Source organism: Myotis yumanensis, unplaced genomic scaffold (assembly GCF_028538775.1).
Source record: "Myotis yumanensis isolate MYYU_CA2020_CCGP unplaced genomic scaffold, mMyoYum1.0.hap1 SCAF_3, whole genome shotgun sequence".
Lineage (NCBI taxonomy): Eukaryota > Metazoa > Chordata > Mammalia > Chiroptera > Vespertilionidae > Myotis > Myotis yumanensis.
In genome coordinates, this window is record NW_027223754.1 from 88,046,759 (window position 1) to 88,055,960 (window position 9,202).

Genomic DNA, 9,202 nt, shown 5'->3' on the forward strand with positions numbered 1-9,202 from the left:
ACCTCCTGTCATAAAGACACTGAGAAGTTTGTTTTTCTTTAGGTTCAAGCCAGTTAGATAACACAGGGAGCCCCAATTGCCAGGTGACTCTAGGACGAACTTTGTGTGAAATATGGTGCCGTCAGGACTAGTTAGTGTTTATTTTGAGAACTTAGGTAACAGTTATGTCTGCCTGGCTATAGAAAAGGGTGAGATTCCTTTCTGTCTTTGCAATCTTAGTGGATTGCTTGTGATGCACATCACATTCTGGCTTTATGCTTATCCTATCTAATAAAAGAGTAATGTGCAAATTAACCGCCACTCCCTCACTCCGTCACAAAGATGGCAGCGGCCATGGAGCTGGAGTGAGCAGGAGGCTTGGGTTGCCCCCAGCGATGGAGGAAGCCAAGCTTCCCGCCTGCCCTGGCCGGCCCTGAGCTCTGCTCAAGGCTACAAAGTTTCAATTATAGAAGATAAATAAATTCCAGATACCTGCTTCCAGCCAGCGTGGCCTCCGCTCAAGGAGGGGCCTGGCAACCCAGGCTTCAAGCTGGACCAAGGCAACAAAGTTTCAATTATAGAAGTTAAATAAATCCCAGGTACCTGCTTCTAGCCTGTGGGCTTGGCCAGCCTGAAAATGGCCATCAACCCCTCACCCAGGCTGGCCAGGCACCCCAGTAGGGCCCCCCACCCTGAAGAGGCTGTGGCCAGCCTGAAAACAGCCCTCAGCCCCTCACCCAGGCTGGCCAGGCACCCCAGCAGGGACCCCCACCCTGATCTGGGACACCCTTCAGGGCAAACCAGCCGGCCCCCACCAGCGCACCAGGCCTCTATCCTATATGATAAAAGGGTAACATGCAAATTGACCCTAACAGCAGAATGACTGGGAATGACTGGTCACTATGACACACACTGACCACCAGGGGGCAGACGCTCAATGCAGGAGATGCCCCCTGGTGGTCAGTGCGCTCCCACAGGAGGAGCTCTGTTCAGCCACAAGCCAGGCTGACGGCTGCCAGCACAGCGGTGGTGGCGGGAGCCTCTCCCCGCTCCTCAACAGCACTAAAGATGTCCAACTGCAGCTTAGGCCTGTTCCCCGATGGCAAGTGGACATCCCCCGAGGGCTCCCGGGCTGCCAGAGGGATGTCTGAATGCCAGCTTAGACCCGGTCCCCGGGGGAGCAGGCCTAAGCCAGCAGGTGGACATCCCCCAAGGGGTCCCAGACTGCAAGAGGGCACAGGCTGGGCTGAGGGATCACCCCCTGCTGCCGAGTGCACAAATTTTTGTGCACCAGGCCTCTAGTTCAATAATAAAACTGTTTTCTTTCTCTATTACCATTGCAGTGAGGTGTGTGTTTTTGCCAGGGAGGGAGCAGGAGGTTTGTTTTTATTTCCCCAACAGACACAATTGCCCTGGCTCCATGAGCCTCAAGTTGCACCCATGATTAGTAACAATCATGTAATCAACTTTGAATGCATCCTAGCTGGCTTTTAAGGGTGAGGAGGAAACTGGTCTTGCAAGGTGTGTCAGGCCATAAAAACTGTGAACAATGCATTGCCCTGGGGGGGGGGGGGGAGGTCGTTATTGCTGGCCCCAGGACAGATCATCGACAACTGGGGGCCTTCCTGTAAGCCCACGAAAGGGGGCAGAACCATATTTGCAAGACAATGACCCCAGAAGGTTATAAAAAGCAAAGCCTCTGCATGTTACTTCACTCTGATTTGGAAATTATTCCCGGAGTCCACTAGTGTTAATAAATGGGTCCCTCCTTTTCTCTAGGAAGCGTGCTTGGTATTTCTTTGCTCTTCTGTAACAAGGGCACTTAATTATGAATGATGAATACAGTTCAATATGGCCTGTAGCACTCCCTCCTGCAAGATTATGGAAACCTCTAAAAAAAAAAATACAAAAGTTCAATGAACCAAGAGCTAGTTCTTTGAAAAGATAAACAAGATTGATAAACCTTTACCCAGATTCATAAGACACAAAGAGAGAAGACCCAAATAATCAAAATCAGAAACAAAAGAGGTGAAATGACAACTGACACCACAGAAATACAAAGGATTGTAAGAAAATACTATGAATAGCTATATGCCAACAAGCTGGACAACTGGATGAAATGGATAAATTCCTAGAAAAAAACAACCTTTCAAAAGAATAAGAAAACCCGAATAGGCCGAAAACAACTGATGAAATTGAAGCAATAATAAAAAACAAAGCAAAACTCCCAGCAAACAAAAGCCCTGGTCCAGACAGCTTCACAGGGGAGTTTTATAAAATATTCAAAGAAGAACTAACACCTATCCTCCTCAAACTAGTCCCCCAAAAAATCCAAGAGGAAGGAACACTTCCAAGCTCGTTTTATGAGGCCAGCGCTATCCTAATTCCAAAATCAGATAAAGATACTGAAAAGAAAGAGAATTACAGGCCAATATCCCTGATGAACATTTTGGTTTCCATCAAGCCTTTCTTTGACAAACTTTTATTTTACAATTTCATATTGTTTACCTCAACTTTTCCCAACATATTTATCAGACCACTTGAACAAGTGGGATGGTGTTTTGAGGAACATCAGGTAGGGAAAAACTGCATAACACAATTCAGTATTCATAAGATTAAAAACTAACCAGTAACCAATAAAAAATTAAAATAGAATTTTTAAAAATAATTTTTAGAAAGCTACATTAATTAAGGCAATGTAGTATCAGCACAGGAATGGAATAGCCTAGAGAGTCCAGAAACAAACTTTCTCATATTTACGATAGCATCAAAATATTCTAATATTTATAACATCACCCCACTTGTTCAAGTGGTCTGATAAATATGTTGGGAAAAGTTGAGATAATTAGTTAATCTAGTTTCTTTATTGTGGGACTTCTAAAGCCTTTGATGTGCTAATTTAATATCCCTCAAACTTACTTGGCTACACTTATTAAATTTTCAACAAATATTGTAGTCAGATCTCAATTAGGATAAAAGTGTAGAAAACAGCAATTATTCTAGGTGTTTTAAGCAAGAATATTTAATGCAGGGAATTAAGTGCTTACAAAAATCACTGGGGACTGCAAGAGCAGGTGCTTGGCTATGATGATAGAAATGACTTCCCGATGACCAGGGAATGGACCCTCCCAAGGGCAGCACTACCAGGGAGGCCACCACTAGAGCTACTCAGCCCGCCAGCCCTTCATTCCTGCTGCTCCAACCACAACTGCTTGTCAATATCCAATAAGTTGAATACTTTGTGCTCATGCCAAAACCCTCACATTTCCATGACCTTACTTGTCACCACAGAATAGCAAAGACAGACAAAACAAAACAAAAATCCAGAAACAGTTTCACGCTCCAAATGTCTCTCAAGTACCTCTGAAAGGCAAAACCAATTTTGCAGTCAGGACAACAATCTACAGTTTTCTGCAGGATAAGAAGGAACCCTACGAGGAGGGGGAACACAGACTGGCTTTCTGAGCAACAGTATGCACCACAGCTTATCAAGGGCCTGGTGTTAGGAGCCAGTCACTTTTCTAGGCAGAGAATACATGTGTGAGCTTAGTATCTAGTAAAAAAGGAAGGTGTTGAACAAGTTAGTGGGATACATGCTCCCCACCTCTGATGGAACTGCTATGAACATCTCTCAAAACTAGTGCTTTATGAAACACAATGTGGTAATGTTTCCCTCTTGGTAGTGAAGGTAATTGATACATTTGTGCTTCAATTCTATGAATGATGTGTCACATTCTGGCATGCATTTGGCATATTAACTTTACCCTCATCTTATTATTTCTCACTCTTATTTCCCCTGTGTTCCTAAGTCCTGATTTAATCCCATCTAATAATAGCCACACATGGTAATTGACCGTACCTTCGCTATGCCTCCCATTGGCTAATCAGCATGATATGCAAATTAACCACCAACAAAGATGGCAGATAATTTGCATACTGCAGGCAGGGTGGGACAGTGCCAGCTGCCAGCGCCAGCCGCCATCCAGGCTCCCGTGTGTGACCCCAGAAGCCGCCTGCCTGCTGCCTGTGATCGGATCTGGTCCCAGGCCACAGGCACGCCGGCCCCAGAAGCCCCAGAAGCCACCTCATATGGCAGTAACTCTATCAGTAAGCACTCTGAAAGTCAGTGGCATAAATGCACCAATTAAAAGACAGATTATGAGGGTGAATCAAAAACAAAACCCAGTTTAAATATAAAGACACATATAGATTAAAAGTAAATGAATTAAGCTGCAGCCTGTTTTGCTCTGAATAGAGCATTAGCTCGTGGACTGAAGGGTCCCAGGTTTGATACCAGTCAAGGGCATGTACCTCAGTTGCTGGCTTGATCCCCAGTCCCTATCAGAGCATGTGCAGGAGGCAACCAATCAATGTGTCTCTCCCTTTCCCTCCCCTCTCTCTAAAATTCAATGGAAAAATATCCTTGGGTGAAGATTAACAAAAACAAAGTAAATGGATTAAGTAATATTAAAGAGATTATAAGAAAAATATATTCCAAATTTTGTTAGTTGTACAATGGTTATGTTTAAATTATTAACATCTAAGAAATTGGGTGAAGGGTACATATAATATGCTGTAGTATTTTATAGTTTTTTTATATGTATGAGATTATTTCAAATTAAAATATTAAAAAATTAAAAATTAATACAATATCAATTGAAATGTATCTGCATTACATGAAAAATCTCCTAATTGCTTCTAGCATAATTTATTAAATTGTGCTAAAATTTACAAGGGTTCAATTAAAAAATATCTTAATTCTAAATGATATAATAGAAAATATATAATAGTGCAGTTATAAGCAATTATCTGAAAATAAAAATTTAAAGAAGTGAATTTAAAGAAGGGATTAGCCAAAGAAAATATATGCACAACCCATGGACACAGACAACAGTATGGTGATGGCCAGAGAGAAGTGGGGGGCAAGAGCTGGTTAGAGGGGGCAAAAGGGGGGAAATAGGGACATCCTATATAATAATAATAAAAGGCTAATATGCAAATTGACTGAACGGCAGAATGGCCGGTTGCTGTGATGCACACTGGCCACCAGGGGACAGACACTCAATGCAGGAGCTGCCCCCTGGTGGTCAGTGCACTTCCATATGGGGAGTGCCACTCAGCCAGAAGCTGGCTCATGGCTGGCCAGTGCAGAGGTGGTGGCAGGAGCCTCTCCCACCTCCGTGGCAGCACTAAGAATGTCCAACTAACAGTTTAGGCCCGATCCCTTGGGGGCCTAAGCCTTTAGTCGGACATCCCCCGAGGGCTCCCTGGCTGCCAGAAGGATGTCTGACTGCAGGCTTAGGCCTGATCCCCCGGGGAGTGGGCCTAAGTCAACAGGTGGACATCCCCCAAGGGGTCCTGGACTGCAAATGGGTGCAGGCTGGGCTGAGGGACCCCCCCAAGTGCACAAATTTTTGTGCACCGGGCCTCTAGTTTTTATAATAATGTGCTATGTATTTTTTTGTTAATCCTTACCCAAGGCTATTTTTTTCCATTGATTTTTTATTTTATTTATTTATTTATTTATTTATTTATTAAATATATTTTATTGATTTTTTACAGAGAGGAAGGGAGAGAGACAGAGAGTTAGAAACATCAATGAGAGAGAAACATCGATCAGCTGCCTCCTGCACATCTCCCACTGGGGATGTGGCCGCAACCCAGGTACATGCCCTTGACCAGAATCGAACCCAGGACCCTTCAGTCCGCAAGCCGACGCTCTATCCACTGAGCCAAACCAGTTTCGGCTCCATTGATTTTTTAGAGAGAATGAAAGGGAAGGGGAGAGACATACAGAGGGAAACATCGATGTGAGAGAGGCACATCAACTGGTTGCCTCTGGCATGTGTCCCGCCCAGGGTCAGGGATAGAGCCTACAACAGTGATGGTGAACCTATGACATGCGTGTCAGAAGTGACACGCGAACTCATTTTTTTGTTTTATTCTTTGTTAAATGGCATTTAAATATATAAAATAAATATCAAACATATAAGTCTTTGTTTTACTATAGTTGCAAATATCAAAAAATTTCTATATGTGACACGGCACCAGAGTTAAGTTAGGGTTTTTCAAAATGCTGACATGCCGAGCTCAAAAGGTTCGCCATCACTGGCCTATAACCATGATACATGCCCTTGACCAGAATTGAACCTGTGATCCTTCACTCCACAGGTCAAACCAAAATATATAATCCACTGAGCCAAACCAGCTGGGGCATGTATTTTTTTTTTTAATTGTAGACAGTATTACAAATGTCCCCCATTCCCCAATCTTGCCCCCTTGCATCCAAACCCTACCCACCCCAGGCCTTTATCACACTATTGTCTGTATCCATGGGCTATGCATATATGCATATATGTTCTTTGGTTAATCTCTTCCCGTCCACCCCAACTTCTTTCCCTCTGAGACCTGTCAGTCTGTTACATGCATCAGCAACAGATGCATGTTCATCAGTTTATTTTGTTCATTAGATTCCACATATAGTGCGATCAAGTGATATTTTACTTTATCTGACTGGATTATTTTGCTTAGCAGAGTATTCCCCAGTCCCCTCCATGTTGTCTCAAAGGGTAAGAGATCCTTCTTTTTTATAGCTGCATAGTACTCTATTGTGTAAATGTACACAGTTTTTTAATCCATTTATCTATTGATGGGCACTTGGGCTATTTCTAGATCTTAGCTATTGTAAATAGTGCTGCTATGAACATAGGGGTGCATATATATTTTCAGATTGGTGTTTCTGGCTTCTTAGGATATTGGAATCACTAGGTCAAATGGCAGTAAAATGGGCAGAGGACCTGAATAGACACTTTTCCAAAGAGGACATACAAATGGCTAAGAGACTTATGGAAAAATGCTCAACATCACTAATTATCCTGTAGTGACCTTCTTTGTCTCTTTTATGGCCTTTGTTTTAAAGTCTACTCTGTCATATATAAGTATTGCTACCCTAGCTTTTTTGTTTTTAATTTCTATTTGCATTGAAATTTTTTCTATCCTTTCATTTTTATCCTGTGGGAGTCTTTTGTTCTGAGGTGGGTCTCTTATAGACTATATATATATATATATCATGTTTTCTTATCCATTCAGCTACCCTATATCTTTTTATTGGAGCATTTAATCAATTTACATTTAATGTTAATATTGACTAGAGGCCCAGTGCACAAAATTTGTGCACAGGTAGGGTCCGTAGGCCTGGCCGGTGATCAGGGCCCATCAGGGCCTTCTGGCTGTTGGCTGGGGCTTCCTTCCTTCCCCTAGCTGCCAGCTGCCAGCCAGGGCCTTCCTTCATTCCGCACCACCCCATGGTGGTCAGTGCACATCATAGTGAGTGGTCAAACTCCTGGTCGGTCAAACTCCTGAAGGGAACAATTTGCATATTAGCCTTTTATTATATAGGATAGGTACTTATTTATTGCCATTTTTATTCTCTATGCCTCTGTTCCTTTCTCTCTTTCAATTTCTTCTTCTTACAGCAGTCCCTTTAATATTTCTTGCAATGCTGGTTTGGTGATAATAAACTCTTTTAGCATTTTTCTGTCTGCGGAGCTCTTTATTTCACCTTCAATTTTGAATGATAGCCTTGCTGGATAGAGTAGTCTTGGTTTCAGATCCTTGCTTTTCATTACTTTAAATACTTCATGCCATTCCCTTTGGCCTGTAGTGTCTGGTGAGAAATCAGCTGACAGTCTAATGGGATCTGCCTTTTAGGTAACTGACTGCTCTCTCTTGCTGTCCTTAAGATACTCCTGGTCTTCAACATGTGCCATTTTTATTATGATGTGTCTTGGTTCATCTTAATTGGGACTCTCTGTGCTTCCTGAACCTGTATGACTTTTTCCTTCACCAGATTAGGGAAGTTTTCTGTCATTATTTCTTCAAACAGGTTCTCTATCCTTTGCTCACTTGTTCTCCCTCTGTTACTCCTATGATGCAGATGTTGTTATGTTTCATGCTGTCCCAAAGTTTCCTTAAATTATCCTTATGCTTTTAAATTATTTCTTCTCTTTGCTGTTCTGAGTGATTTTTTTTCTACACTGTTTTCTAATTTGCTGATTCAATCTTCAGCTTCCACTTATTCTTTATTTCTTCCAGTGTATTCTTTATTTCAGCTGTGCCATTCTTCATTTCTGATTGGTTGTTTTTCTTGGTTTCTATGTCCCTTTTCATGCTGTTGGGTATTCTTAAAACTATTAACTCTGTTTCTGATAAATTGCTTGCCTCTATTTCCTTTAGCTCTTTTTCTGGTGATTCCTCCTGTGCTTTCATTTGGGTAATGTTTCTTTGTCTCCCCATTTCTGTGTATTGGATAGGACTGCTATAACTCCCTGTCTTGGTGTGGTGGCCTTCTGTAGTGGGTGTCTTGTGGGACCCAGTGGTGTAGTCTCCTTAATCTTCTGAGATGGGTACTCATGGAATGTCCCTTGTATGGGTTATGTGGGCCCTCCTGTTGTACTTGGGTCTTAATTGCTGTTGACACATTCAGGCTGGCTGACTGTGAGGCTCAACACTGACCCCTTTTGACAACTGTTATACAAGTGCTGACAGAACAAAACCAGGCAAAACAAGACCAAACTGAAAACAATGTGAAAACAAACAAACAAACAAACAAACAAACAAAAAAACACAAACCACCACCACCAAAAACAACCACAAATAATAATAATAAATAGAATACTAAAAGACAAAAGAGTAAAAGAATTAGAGATGAAAAAAAAGAAACCAAAAAGGAGAATATGAAAGAAGGAAGAGGGAAGAGAAAGAATAAGAATATAAAAAAGAAAACAATAACTACAATAATAATAATTTTAAAAGTAATAATAATAAATAAAATATATAATAGAAACAGAAAATAGGGAGGAAAAAAACAAAGGTAAAAATGAAAAAAGAGGAAAAAACCAGAATATATGGAAAGAGAAATAAAAGACATGAAAGAAAAAGGAGAAAAAAACTAAAAGAAAATGAAATACAAAAGAAAAAAAATAAAAAGTTAGAAAGATAAAATAATAAAAATAAGTGGAGTTAGTCTCCGCTGACTTTGGGTCTGCTATTTGTGGAACTCGCTGGATTTTACTCCGATGCTGTCTCAGTCTGGCCTCTTGGTGTGCGTGTCTGGGCCTCCCAGAGGTTCTCTGGTGCAAGCCAATGAGAGTTGCTGTCTCTTCCTGGCCCTTGGCAACCTGTCTGAAGCTCATCAGTGCAGAGCCCCAACTAGTCTGGTGGG